Genomic DNA, 15492 nt, shown 5'->3' with positions numbered 1-15492 from the left:
TTTAGTGTATTTTCTTTGCTGCTCTATTTCCCAGTTCTTAGAACAGTGTCTGGCACATAAAAGTGCTTGATAAGTGTTTGTTAAATGGATGAATGAATTAATTGATATATTGATTGATAGTACATATTAAATAGCAAATGTATCAGCATTGACTCATTTAGTTCAATTTTAAGGAAGAACAAGATAATGTGTATCTCTAAAAGATGTAAATTGAGTTTACATGGTGATTGAGTGCATACAGTGAAAACAATCAAATTCATAGGGAAAACCCAGACCTTTATCATTAAGCAGGCACTAAGAATCTACTGTGCACCTATTCCAGATGAGATCCTGGGGAGATACAAATGAATATAAGACACGGTTCTTCTCTTCACAAAGCTTATCATTTTGCTTAAGAAAATAAATGTCATGAAATAATTAAAGAACTTTAAATTATTAAATTATGTGAGTTTGACTTTAAGTGCATTTGCAGTTAAGGAATGAGAGAGTAAAAAGACGTTAGAACTCTTACCTCTGGCTTTTCCACTCGAGTGCCCAACCTTTGACAACTGAGTTAGCTTTTTCCTAATCTCAGACTTCACCTATAAGGTTGGGATAGTCTTCTAGAGATAACCAAAAGGACTAAATGATACAATGCAAGTAAATTGCTTAGCACGCTGGAATTGTTCAATAAATATTTAATTATAATCTTTCATGATTATCACACTTTTTAAGAAGCTACATATAGATACCTCTCTAGAGAAGGTAAGGCTTGAAGAATAAATAGGACTGGAGCCAAAAAGAGAAAGTAGAGGTGGAGGAGATGAGGAGAAAAACAAATGTAGAAACATGAGGCAGGAATGCATATTGTATGTTGAAGGGAGCAATGTCCCCAGGTGAAGGAGTGGGGAAGAAAGTAGGGCAGGGGGAGATGTGTAGCCAGATTATATCCAAAAAACTTGGACTCTAAATATAGCTCTAATCACTGGGTTTTGAAGATCTCGGGAACGAAGAAAAGAGGGGAGAGAATACAGGAAGAATAAAGGGAAAGAAAAAGGAAAGATGGAAAAAAGTTGAGAAGCAAAACTAAAGCCTGGCCATTGGCCAGAAATAGCCTTCTCATGTGTAATATTCTCTTAGAATTTATTTAAAGCATTAAGATGAGAGGACAGTTCAGAGCACTGGATTAATTCCCTTTTCTCTCTCTCCCTCTCTTTCTCTCGCCCTTTTATTAAGAAAATAAAAGAGACTTTGAAATATTAAGCGATAGTGGGATTAGAACCTTCTCCTGCCGGCCCCAGTCTTTCCTCCCCTATTAATTTCCACTTGATTAGAATTCTTTTTGAAGTATTTAAATATGGACAATAGGAAATAGAAGGGTGAGTTATTGAATATCAGTTAGACAGTATTAATATAATCACAGCTCCCATTTTTTATATAGACACTTCATCTATATGTATAGTTTCCATTAGGAATAAAGTAGACACCCCTCTCCCCTACCTCAAGTAATTATGAGTTTTTTTAAACTATAATGAAACTCTTAAAAGTTAATAGCTGATTTGTAAATCCTCAGCTTAAAAATTTTTAATTTAAAAAATAAGTTTTAGAACTCTAGAAAACTGAGAATTATTTTTTCTTGCTTTCTTTTTTTTTAAAAACATGAGAGATTTGCCTAACACTAAACTCTTTTTAAAATTTTTATTGAGGTGTAATCAACATACAATATTATATTAGTTTCAAGTGTACACTATAATGATTTGACATTTGCATGCATTGTGAAATGGTCACCACAGTAAGTCTACTTACCATTTGTTACCTTACAAATTTGATACAATTTTATTGATTATATTTCCGATGTTGTACATTATATCCCCATGACTTCTATATTTCACAACTGGAAGTTTGTACTTCTTAGTCCCATTTACCCATTTTGCCATTTTGTCCCTCTTCCCCAAACTCTGTCTGTGGCAACCACCAATTTGTTCTCTGTGTCAATGAGTCTGGGTTTTGTTTTACTGTTTATTTGGGGTTTTGGGGTAGATTCCACATATAAATGAAATCCTATGGTATTTGTCTTTCTCTCTCTGACTTATTTTACTTAGTATAATACCCTCAAGGTCCATCCATGTTGTCACAAATGGCGAGATACTCTTTTTATGGCTGAGTGATATTCCACTGCATATATATATGTACTACATCTTTATCCATTTGTCTGTTGATGAACAGTTAGGTTGTTTTCATATCTTGGCTATTGTAGATAATGCTGCAATGAACATAGGGGTGCATATATTTTTTCAAATCAGTGTTTTTGTTTTCTTTGGATGAATACCTAGTAGTAGAGTCCTGGATCATACAGAAGTTTATTTTTTGTGGAACCTTCATACTGTTTTCTATAGTGGCTACTCCAATTTACATTTCCATCAACGTGTACAAGGGTTCCATTTTGTCCACATCCTCACCAACACTTGTTATTTCTTGTCTTTTTGATACTAGCCATTTGGAGTAGTGGGAGGTGCTATCTCATTGTGGTTTTGATTGTATTTCTCTGACGATTAGTGATGTTGAGCATCTTTTCATGTGCCTGATGGCCATCTATGTCTTCTTTGGAAAAAATGTCTATTCAGATCCACTGCCTATTTTTAATTGGATTATTTTGTTTTATTGAATTGTATGAGTTCTTTATAGATTAAGCTGTGTGAATTCTTTATATATTTTATATGTTAACCCATTATAGGATATATGACATGAAAATGCCTTCTACCATTCAGTAGGTTGCCTTTTCGTTTTGTTGATAGTTTCTTCCACTGTACAGAAGCTTTTTAAGAAGAAAATTACAGGCAAATATCTCTGATGAACACAGATGCAAAAATTTAACAAACTATTAGCATACCAAATTTAACAATACATTAAAAGGATCACATACCATGAACAATGGGATTTATTCCAGGGATGCAAGATAAGTTTAATACCTGTGAATCAATCAATGTGATATGCCACAGTAACAGAATGAGCTATAAAAATCATATGATCGTATCAATAAGCACAGAAAAGCATTTGACAAAATTCAACATCCATTTATGATAAAAACTATCAACAAAGTGGGGATAGAGGGAACATAAGTCAGCATAGTAAAGGCCATATGTGACAACCCCATGGTATAGATCATATGCAACAGTGAAATGCCGAAAGCTTTTCCTCTAAAATCAGGAACAAGGCAAGGATGCCTATTCTCATTACTTTTATTCTATATAGCATTGAACTCCTGGCCATAACAATTAGGCAGGAAAAACAAATGAAAGGTATACAAATTGGAAAGGAGGAAGTAACACTGTCACTATTTGTAAATGACATGACACTATATAAAGAAAACCAAAAAGACTACAGGATCTAAGACTTCTATACAAAAAGCTGCTGTGCTTCTATATGTTAATAATGAACTATCAGAAAGAAAAATCAAGGAAATGATCCCACTTAAAATTTCATTGAAAAAAAAATACCCAGAAATAAATTTAACCAAGGAGATAAAAGACCTATACAGTGAAAACTGTAAGACATAGATAAAAGAAATTAAAGAAAATACAAATAAATGGAAATATATCCTGTATAATACAGAATAGTAATCTAATATATATCTTTTGTATTGAAATAAAGGGACCAAAAATTAGTGAACATATTTTATATGTTTGATGCCTGTGCTTTTTGAGCAACAAACAACAAAAAAGAGAGTAAAATATAGGCAGTGTGCAATAATACTAGAGAATGCTTTAAATTAGAATCACCTGGAAAATTTCAGTCTTACACTCACCCTGTATGTGTGGAACTCAGTCAGTTGGATACTGTGCTAAGCTCATTGCATAAAGTAAGCAAAATGACTTTTGAACTTTCCTCCTTCTCCAAAACCAGTAATCAGCATTCTGACCATATTTGTGAAGGTCACATGCTTGATTTAATGCTCTGTTGTTGCCAATTGATACTCTTCATTTTTTAACAAGTGACTCCACATCTTCATTTTGCACAAGGCCCCACAAATTATGGGGTCCATGCAGGTCTACCTGGGGTCTACCCAGGTCTACCACTTGAGGGGCTAATTTTTCTGGAATGAGTTAAAGCTATAGATTTTTCTTTTCCTAATTCACCTGGGATTTCTTACATGCTGCCCTAGACTCCTGAATTTAAAATATATGGATCCTATTTTCAGACTCTATCCCCATGTTTTTTTTTCCCTTCAAGTGAGGCTATACATGACAGAACAGCACTCACTGTGATAATGCCAAAAACTCTCCCTTAGAATTCTGTTGTTCTTTTCTGTGAGTAGAAATCTCTAATTCTAGATGCCTGCTTGACTATTACCTACTGGCCACACCAGAAAAGAGGGTTTGAAAATCCTGCTGGATCTTTGTATAACTCAGGAGGGAGTGTTTGCAATTGCCAACAGTCAACACCATAAACTGTTGTAAGACAAGTAAGCATGGATGGCCTCCTGGATGTGTCCATCAGCATCCTGAGAGCTGTGGCAAAAGGCCCTGGGATCCATCTCATCAAATCTTCAGAATAGATGAGGAAGTAGAAGTTTGGGAATAGGAAAGGAGTCACCCTAGGTTGATGTTGTTGATTTACAGACAAGGAGAACTGGAATTGGCTTCTAGGTCCCATCGAATTTCCTGTGCTTCCTTATCACCCATTTTGGAGCCTTAGATATATAGAGCAAATCTGATACTCCTGTAATGGGGAGTGGGTTGGAAACCAACAGTACTGAAGTAATGCTAGATCCAATGCTTTCTGTCCTGAACAAGTATTCATGGAGATTCAAATGGGACCTGGATGCTGGAATCATAGAAACATGTATGTTCACCTTCCTATGTAGCAGGCTCTAGGCATTACCTAGTCATGGAGATAGCCCATAATGGAATATTACAGTTAAATGGCTTCTCTCTGGAAGTCAATGGTCAAAAAGAGATCTTTTAATCCTGTAAGGCCCACATAAATCACACTTTGGCTTTAATGATGGCCCTGATTACCCAAGCCCTCACCACGGTAGGTTCCACCAGCATGTGGTATATGTAGCACATGGCCCAGAAGTTGACTATAACACTATTGAGTTGTTAATCCATTGTTGACCTGTCTGTGCTAATTTTTGCCCAAGCTTATATTGGGGTAAGCAACCAGTTCTTCCATGTCTTCTGAGTCTGAGCAAGTATTCTTGTTAACCAATTCATCCATAGAAATTCCATGAAACAGTGGGTAAGAGAAGGGCATGAGTGAAAAACAGCCTGGGTCTACTGATGTTGCTCCCCATCTCACCCCCATCACACACCTGTACACATGCACACTTGGAAGCAATTAGGTACTGATATACAGAATCTTAGGTCTTACCTATGCTACATTCTCCTGGAGTCCAAAAGTGAGAGAGAAAAGGATAGAAGAATTACAAGTGTGTTGTAACAACCCCCAGACCATTCCATTGCACCTGTTCTGGTTCTGCCTTAAGCAGGCAGGAAATCTCAGCTTCTGGCCATGCTGAGTAAAGCAAACTAATAAAATCCCTCCCATATCCCTGCTCCCTGTTGTCTCCAGGTTGCTTTAAGATAACCCGTCTTTGGACTGAATTCATATTTTTTGTCTTTTAAATTGTGATTGCTGAAAGGGCCTGAACTTCTACATTTAGTTAAAGCTGGAAATTCACTTTCATTGAATCCTAATTGAGAGAGAGGCCCCAAAGACAACAGACCACAGACAGGAAAATGAAAAGAGAAAAAGAAAATACATGAAAGAATGGCTGTAGATTTTTTTGTTTTGTTTTTGTAAAAGATTTTGAAAGCCAAAGAATAAGATAAGGTAGAAAATTCTATGCAACAACCACACAGCTGGAGAAAAGGAAGGCACAAAATGGAATTGTTCCTTCTTTGGTTTTCTCAATACAAAATAGAAAAAAAAAAACTTGAATGAGAAAAGCAGAATTTCCTCAAAACCTCTCATGATATAAAATCAGTTGGTGAGGAATATGACTAGCTTGGAGCTAGGGGAAAAAATGATTTCTGAAATGCATGTTTAGAGAGGGTTTTTTTTAATGCAATAAAAATGGAAAAGAATTTGGGGGTGGGCAGGGGGAGGCCTTCCCACAAGAGCAGTACTTCTGTCTTCAGGGTCTGGGCAAAGATGCCTTGCCCCATCCTTACAGTAGCCCATTACCAGGCCTCTCTCCTTCACATTATTCTCGAGCAACCTTATCAGACACAAGCATCGCCTCAGATGCTGTGACTGGAGTTAGAGCTCAATAGCACCTTGAACCATCAGAGCAATCTCAGCTTTTAAGAAAAGGTCTCCACAAGGAGATGCGTGAGAGAATTTGCCTGTGGCTATGCGCGTTCTTTAATAGTGAGCTTTCCTCTGCCAGCCCTTGCTGCAGAGCCTGTGGAGAGATGAGAAGTCGCTTTATTTATCACAGGGCTCTTCCGAGTGCCTGTTAGGCAATGATCATATTATTTATTACCAGGTGTGCAGTGCTGGTGGGGGCAGGGTGGGAAATGATTTCTTTAATGGGCCTTTGGCAGATGCAGGGCTTGGGAGATTGGGGGCGGGGGGAAGGGGAGGAAGAGAGTGGGAGCTCTCTTGAAGGGGTTTGCTGTGCTTTTTAAAGGGGATGCATCATAGCCTGAACGGAAAAACATTATAGTAAATATATGTTATACAAGATTAATTATGTTAATTTAGGAGTAAAGTGGAAAAGAAATGTGTTCTTCAAGTATCTGCAGTCACCTCACCTAGATCTTGTGGAAAGTTTGAGACAGGCTTTTAACTTTTAGCATCTCTACTCTATCCTGCCATCCCTCAATCCTACAAAAGCAGGACTCTTCTTGTTGGAGAACTGTCAGGGCCAGAGACTAATTTTCCAAAAGTCAAGAAGACCCAGATCTAGGGACATGATCAAGAATATCAGGCTCTCAAAGGCTCACTCTCTGGACAAGTTCTTAATTTAAAGCAATCAGCCAGTATGTTTCCCTCCAATATATAAATAATACCAAGACTGACTAAACAATAGAAACTTTGGAGTTATGTAGAAAAAGGCTTTGTCAAAATCCCTTGAAAGTTGATCAGGCTCACTGAAGAACTCAGGTTGGGGGCTCTGGATCAGCAGACTTCCCTGGGCAGGGCAAGAGGAGGGTGGCAGGGTGGTGTTGAGTTCTGGGTGGAGCTGCCAGGGCAGTGTCTACTTCTGCTTATTCTATACTAGTTGTGTGGCCCTCTAGACACTGTTTTCTCCCAAAGGTCCACCTACTCCCAGTCCCTCAGCTGGAGAGAGGATAACTGAGTCAAGAAAGTTGTTACTGAAAATCCTATTACCCACCTTTAGCAGCTAAAGGCAATGGATTTCCTAAAGTGAGAGCCTTCCTCCCTCCATCTAGCCTCCCACCCCTACTGTGAGTGGTGCAGCTGGAAGAGATATGCACTGATCAGGATCAGGATCAGCTGCAAAATACCGATGATGCCCAACTACAGTGACTTGGAAAAGGAGCAAGTCTGTCATATGAAGTTTGAAGGTTGGCATCTAGGACTGTTGTTGCTAGTGCTCTGCAATCCTTAGAGCACTAAGGATAGAGGTTTCTACCCTTCGGGATTGTCTCGTGATTGCAGAATTATCACTGTACCTCTGTCTGGCAAACACATCAGAGTAACAGGGAGGAAGCAAGAAGAAGGAAGAAGGAGAAGTAATAAAGGGAAAAGGAGAAAAGGGAAGAAAAAGGTTAATGGGTGAAGAGGCTCATATAGAAAGGTATATGCCCAGCAAGTCCGTCCCCCTTTTGAGGCTCTTACCAGAAGCACACTACTTAGAAATTCCAGTCCTAAGGGAGTCTTCCCTCATTAACTTCAGCTTATATATGGCACTTACCAGAACATCATATGGCTACACCTATTCATTAAGGGACTTGGAAATCTTTTTGGCTTGGTTTGGTTTTTAAGCCAGGCACAGACTCAGTCCCAACAAAATCATGCTGCTGTTCAGTTAGAAGGCAAGCATGGATATTAGGTAACAATGAACCACTGGCCATAAAACAGAGATCCTAGACCTGAGGGACAAACCTAGGCCCATGTAATCTGGAAAGTAAAGGCTCCTGGATAGATGAGGATCATCTCTTCTGGGAGATCTAGAACATCTTTGGCTACCCCAGGACTAAGATCCCAGAGGCAGGTCCCCCATGGGTGAGGCTAGAGCTCCATGACAGATAAAAAAACCTCAGTCCTTCTTGACACCAAGTCAGGCCATTAGGACCCTACCTTGCCCTCTCTGTGATAAGTCTAATGGAACTTGCCCAGCCTTTTCCCCACATTGTTATCCTGGCATAGACCATCTGGCCACTGTAGGGCTTGCTCTTGCTATACCAGCCCAGGCTCATGCTATGTGACCCTATTTCCAGAAACAAGTTATCTTGAAAGCCTACCTTTAGGAAAATTATCCTCCTGGCTGTCTTTCAGCTATTTCCACCTAAGTCTCAGGTCTATCTTTGCTCTATACCTATCTAGCTCCAGTAGTTTCCTAGATTTCATGGTCTTGTGGGACTTGCTACTGTTTACATTCTGTCCTGAAATCCAGGTTCCAGAATTATATCGCTAACCTTGTTTTCTGTGTCTGAATCCTCACCTTGTACCTGAGGGCCCTAATCTTGTTCCATGATGCCTGGTCTATTCATTCGTTCATTCATTCATTCATTCATGAGAGACACACACAGAAAGAGGCAGAGACATAGGCAGAGAGAGAAGCAGGCTCCCTGCAAGGAGCCCGATGTGGGACTTGATCCCGGGCCCTGAGATCACGCCCAGAGCCAATGGCAGATGCTTAACCACTGACCCACCCAGACATCCTGGTGCCTGGTCTTTGAGCCTTTTTTCCCCAGCGCCTAACCCCTGCCCTAATCCAGTCCTATTCAGTCCCTGGGGTGGGGGCTATCCAACATCAAAACATGAATATCTGTGCTCTTTCTTACTGCTTCTCCAGACTCTAAATACCACACCTTCCCAATGGCACCACTTGGAATTTCCTGATGTCTGTCCTACCTTGGGTAGTTACTGCTACCTGCCTTTAGACTCCCTTCATGCCACACTCTAGTCAAATGCTTTTTTTTTTTCTTTTTTTTAAGCAGGCTCCATGCAGGGAGCCCGATGTGGGACTCGATCCCGGGACCCCAGGATCACACCCTGGACCAAAGGCAGACGCTTAACCGCTGAGCCACCCAGGTATCCCTCAAATGCTTTTTATATTACTAAGGGACTCTTTCTGTTTGGCTCATCATGATATGTCTAAGAGCTCTCTAGGACCTGGCTCATTCTAGCCTGGTGACTGACTTCTGATAAAGAATCAGATTCTGCTGGTAAGGGTTTGATGATCCCCTGAGATAGGGCAATGGCTGCTCATATGAGCCATTTTTGGCTATACCCACTTCCAACCAGCTGTGCATATCCTGGCACCACCAAGTGCCTGTAAAGTCCTGTTAATTATGGGCCCTTTCTACCAACAGATCCTCCAGTATTTAGTTTGTAGTGTTCTGGACCATCCTCATCAGGAAAGGGGCTGTTGGCTTTGAGCTCCTCAGAAGGGTTCAGTTCTGATCTGATGAGCACCTTCTCAGAAGAATATTAGGTAAGAACCAAAAACTGATAAATGGCCAAAAACTGATATATATAAACGTGTATATGAAAAATGCTAAAAAATCAGCATTGTGTATAAAAACTTTGCATTTCTATCGATAATAATAGAAGTTATTTTCCCTCAGGCCCATCATCCCTATATTATAAACTGAAAAAAAAGTCTCCACCACATCTGAGATCTTATATGATTATACCTGACTTAAGCTCTCTATAAGAAGTTAATACTTTAGACAAGTCTTTGAACTTGAAATATCCAAATTGTGCCGTTATATCTGTTTCATTGTTCACTAAATTTCCTGAGGAGACCAAGATTCTCTATTGGCTGACAAAGCAGATAACATAGAATTGAGGATTAACTTGTCAAACACAGAAATCTGGAAAATGCTGAGAAAACTTAAGTATCAAATAACATTGTTATCTTCATGTAAAATTAGTTATTAAGCACTTACTTAAATATAATACCTTGCACATGTGTGGTACTTTACATGACTCCTTTCTGGCCATTGTATTATTTGATCCTTAGCATAACCCTAAAACACAGATCAGTCACATTAGTTCTATCTCCCTCACAGTGGAGGAAGCTGAGACTTCAGGAGGTTATGAGTTACATGTTCAAAGTTGGGAATCAGCAGAAGTTAGGGACCAAACTGTGGGGAGGTACAGAGGGAGTGTGTTCAGGAAACTCCAGGCCTCCCCTTAACTCTGGCCTGTCTCTTTAGGCTCCTATGGAATCTGGGGAAACATGAGAAAGCTCACCAATGTGGTCAAGATTTAGAACTCTCATCTTTAAAAAAAAAAAAATTAAATTTGCCAACATATAGTATAACACCCAGTGCTCATTTCATCATGTGCTCTCCTTAGTGCCCATCACCCAGTTACCCCTCCCCCCACCCACCTCCCCTTCTGCAACCCTTTGTTTCCCAGAGTTAGGAGTCTCTCATAGTTTGTCTTCCTCTCTAATTTTTCCCCACTCAGTTTCCCCCCTTATAGTCCCTTTCACTATTTCTTATATTCCACATATGAGTGAAACTATATGATAATTGTCTTTCCCTGATTGACTATTATCTTAACTCACTTCCTCACTTGTGCTTTCAGATCATGAGGTGTACAAATTCCAAAGGTGACCATTCTGTTTCCATTGGTGACCACAGTTTTCAGATTTATGTGGTAACTGCTAAGATCTAACTGGTGTGACCCCAATGTTCTCTTTCTACTCTGAAAACATTCAATAAGGATTCAGCAATGTGGGCCCCACAATTATTCTTCCCCTGTGACTTAAGAATGATATATATGTTTTTAAAGATTGTATTTATTTATTTGAGAGAAAGAGAGATAGCACAAGCCGAAAGAGAGGCAGAGGGAGAGAAAGAAGCAGACTTCTCACTGAATGGGGAGCCCAATGTGGGGCTTGATCCCAGGACCCTTAAAATCATGACCTGAGCTAAAGGCAGATGCTTAACCAACTGAGCCACCCAGGGACCCCAGAATGATATATTCTAATTCACAGTTGAGGATACAGAATTTCAGTGATTTGGGAAAACCTCTAGCACCTCCTTAAGTTGCCTTCATTTTTTCCAGCTTTTGTTTATTTTTTTGTTGAAGGCTAATTAACATATGTTAGTTTCAGGTGTACAACATAGTGATTTGATAGTTATATACATTAGAAAATGATCACTAGTATACGTTGTTTCCGTCTTTCACCATAGAAACATATTGCAATATTATTGACTACATTCCTTGTGCTGTATATTACCTCCCTATGACTATTTATTTCCAATTGGAATATTGTACTTTTTAATATCCTTCACCTGTTTCATTCATCCCCTCATACTCCTCCCTGGGCAACCAGAAGTTTGCTCTCTGTATCTATGAGTCTGTTTTTGTTTTGTTTTTTTCTCCTTATCTATAATTATTTATTTTTTATTAAAGTATAATTAACACCCATGTGAGTTTCAGGTGCATAACATTGATTCAACAATTCCATACATTACTCAGTACTCACCACGAATAAGTAGTCACCCATCTGTTACCAAAGGATGTTATTATAATATTCTTGACTATCTCTTCAATTGCTTTCTGATGAAAGTGATCCCTACATAGCTTGAGCATTGTGATATAAAGGTAGAAAACTATGAACAGAAAGACAGCTCCTTGTATTTTGATACATATTTTGTCTCTTCTTTGACAAATGTTCAAGATGTTCAGGTGTTGAAATGTGCAGTTTCATACAGTGGGCCTTGAAAATGGAACCCCATGATTCCAGTGAACAAGGAGAGTCTCAGTGGTTGCTGCCCAAGAATGTGAGCCCTCAAAATACCCACTCATCGTAGGTAAGAGGGTAGAAATCTTGAGAGAGGGCTGTTTGCATTCATAGCATCAGCTCAGTCAGGGGCCAAGCTATAGCTATAAGAAAAGTATTAGAAAAGTAAGAAAAGTATTGTAAGAAAAGTATTGTAATCCCAGGACCAGTCCCAAGAATTCATGTTACCACAGCTTAGTTGAGGACCCTAAAGTGGAATGGTGATTCAGTCGTGTTAGAATCCATCCTGGCACCTGATTTAGCCCTTCCCTACCTTGGAGAGAGGCAACTTCCATCTTTGCTGGATTCATGGTAGGCCTACATCCTGAAGCACAGCTTTATGAAAAATCAAGCAAAGATTGAGCATAAAATCAAGTTCTTGGGAGTACTACCAGAATTACCTCAATTGCCCACATCATAGCCCACTTCAATTTCTATTTTCTGAATAAACTTGAGTTTCTGAACACTTGAAGATAATCGTATATAGTTCAGATAAAATAAGCAATTTATACGAATAATACTGGAAGTTATTTGAAAGAGTAAACATTTATTGGACTTCCAGAAAGTTCTAGGGACTGTGATGGACAACTGGTTAGAGTTTATCATTTAATCCTTATAACTACCATGTGTCCTTGGGTACTCTTCCATCTGACAGATGAGGGGGCTGAGGTTCAGAGAGATTAAATAATTTGCATCACAAAGCTAGAAAGTAGCTAGAATCCAAATGAAATTCAGCCTAAAAACCTATGGCTGTTCCATGATTCTCTGTATTCTCTGTGATGAGTACATATCAATTCCTCATTAATGCTATGCCAATGATACCCACCCATGTTTGTCTGCCTGCCTGTCTCAAGTGTTAGCTTGTAAACCCATTGGAGGGCAGGAGTCTTTCTCATTTGCCTCTAGGCAGTCCACATCTAGGATGTAGATAATGGTCTGGGACCAGTGGAGCTTAGTAAGCTTTGATTGATGCATGACTATCCATCCACTGGGGACCATATCTGTGTCCAGGAGATGATGCATTTTGTTCATACTCTCAAGAAACCCAAAATCAGATCAAGAGCAGATCCAGAAGGAGCTTAACAATTGCAGTTTCATCCCCCAAATCTGCAAAAGTCACCATGGAAAACATCTTTGGAAAGAGTTGATACTTTTTGTGTAAATGGTTTACTTTTTGAAAGATAATGACTCTTGTGTGCTGATGGTGTTTACCAAACTACTTCTTTCCCTTTTGCTAAATTCATGAAAGATAAAAATCTGAGATTCTGATGCAACTCTTCTAAGAATTTTTCAGATTAAAGCAGAGTAAACATAGTCAGTATTTAAGAACTTTCTGCTTGCCTCAAGCATAGGAACATAGATATCTTGAATCTTCTCACTTTTCAAAGGAGAACAATTCTTATGTTCTATTCTAGAAACTAGATGTGGAACTTTCGTCTTGGCTTCCTGGACAAACAGTCTTCTTTTCTATAATAATGTCACCCTCTACTGAAAGTATAGGATGTTGCTGTTTCTATTTCTTAAAGGCAAAGTGCTAGGAGCTGAGAAAATGTAATTAGTAGAATTCATGCCCAAGAATACTTTTCTCTGTTTTTCTTAATCTCTTTCTATTGAATTTAAAATGGAGCTGTGTTAATGGTGTATGTTTCCTAAATGTAGTTAGCCGGTTAATTCAGGCAATTCTGTGTCCACAGGAAAACTGCTGCCTGGCCCATAAATGTGCATATCACAGCCTTTGAATTCTGTGCAGACCCAGCACCCACTGTTCTGTCCATAAAATTCAGAGTGGAAGCATATCCGGCTTTTCTTCCACTCTATATGCCTAATGCCTAGAACAGCGCCTGGCATCCGGGAGACCTCTCTTGAATGTTTGTGAAGCAGATTTATAAGTAAATGAAAAACCAGGTTTATGAGTATAGAAGAATTTTCCTAAAATGAAATTATTTCCATCTATATTAGTCAGTGCGGATTGCCATAACAAAATACTGTGATAGGCAAGCATCCCAGGGGGAGTTTCAGGCAAAATGAGTTCTTAATATTTTATTTTCTCTCCAGCCACTGGCCGCCTCTCTATTTGGTTTGGGGCTGAAATAAGACAGCTTGTAAGTAACTGGAGAGGGTGTTTACCCAGTGAATTAGTTCGGCTTTCATTGTGCAAGGGATTAGCGTTGAGCAGTGGATGAGGCTCCGTTTCAGGTTAGAGGGGCTCGCTATTCGCTAGCTCCAGGCCAGGACTAATTATCATAGGACTGAGGCCATTAAAGGGCTTAACTACCAGTGCCCCCTTCCAGGACTGGATTAGCTGTTCGCCTGCAGCTCTTGGCCGATAACCATTCCCAGGTCCGTCTGCTCTCCACCGTGATGTGAGCCGGAAAATGCGGCCGACTCGCAGCTCAGAACTGCCAGGCACATGGGCGCCCAGGCTGAAGGCTCTGTGACTTTGAGGGGCCAAGAGTATATTCGCCTTTGGAAAGGACTAGAGACTACTCGAGGTCTCTCTATAACGGGATGTTTCTGGGAAGATGGACGGAAGAGCCTGGGTGAGAGAGGGCTGGAGATGTGGCACCCGCCCTGCTCCAGGAAAGCCCAGGCGCTGTCCTGGGTCCTGAGAACCAGGCGGGGCCGGGAGAGGGTGGGGGATTGAGCAAGTTTGGGTGGGCCAGGTGCGGGCTGACCCTGCTGCTGCAGATTCTCAGGACACCTGACGCGTGGATCTGGATGTTCACGTGCACAACCCAGCACCACTGCAGTCTTTTTGCTTTCAGAGCCACAGGTGGACCTACAGAATTGTGGGAGGGACAGGGTATTTTTGTTTTGCTTTCCCTCTGTGGATGAGGCAAATAAATTACTTCATTTCCCTAAATCTTGGTTCTTCATCTATAAAATCAAAATAAAGTAGTACCTAGTCAAAGGGCTGTTGTGTGGGTTACAACATAGGAAGGACTGATTCATTTCAAGGCTCACTATGGGAGAGCTCTTACACTGATGAGTACTGTGAAAGGAAGAAAAACATCTAGTTCTCTCCTTAAACCTGGAGGGAGGAAGGGATCTTAAAGATTTTCTAGTTTTCTACTTCCTAGAATTTTCTAGGATAAGGGCCACTTTTTAATTTAGTTAATTGATGCAGGGGGGGGAGTGGAGGGAGAGGGAGAGAATCTCAAGTGGATTCTACACTGAGCATGAAACCCATAGTGGAACTCTCATGGCCCTAAGAACATGACCTGAGCTGAAATAAAAGTTTGACGCTTCACCAACTGAGCCACTCTCAGGCTCCCCAAGTGCCACTTTTAATGTTAGCAATGTGAATTCTTAGCATTAATTGAAAGAGTGAATAAAAATAAATATGGATCTCACCAAAAAAAAAAAAAAAGTATATCTGTGAGGTATTGAGTGTGTTAATTAGATGAGAGGAATCCTTTCACAATGTATATGGATAGCAAATAACCTCCATGTATGCTTTAAATAGCAATATAGCTTTATTTGCCGGTTTTACCTTAATCAAGCTAAGAAAAACTCTGTAAAAGTAGAAACCATCCATATAAAAGTAGTAATAAAACTGGTGAATAAGAAAA

General features: G+C 39.8%; 1 long non-coding RNA gene across 2 annotated transcripts in view; it reads right to left on the bottom strand.

Moving 5' to 3' along the window:
* The window catches only part of LOC112661171 (uncharacterized), a 52653-nt gene extending 41888 nt beyond the window's left edge, over nucleotides 1-10765 (bottom strand). The window contains exons 1-2 of one of the 2 annotated variants that reach the window (XR_003137480.3): nucleotides 10705-10765; nucleotides 10071-10151 (exon numbers count right to left, since the gene is read on the bottom strand). This is a non-coding gene — a long non-coding RNA (uncharacterized LOC112661171). The remainder of the gene's footprint in view (nucleotides 1-10070; nucleotides 10152-10704) is intronic. The other variant, XR_003137479.3, reaches the window with a different exon arrangement.
* Nucleotides 10766-15492: the final 4727 nt, after the last annotated feature.

The sequence above is a fragment of the Canis lupus genome, chromosome 23 (assembly GCF_003254725.2).
Source record: "Canis lupus dingo isolate Sandy chromosome 23, ASM325472v2, whole genome shotgun sequence".
Lineage (NCBI taxonomy): Eukaryota > Metazoa > Chordata > Mammalia > Carnivora > Canidae > Canis > Canis lupus.
This window is presented reverse-complemented; position numbering and strand designations above follow the sequence as displayed.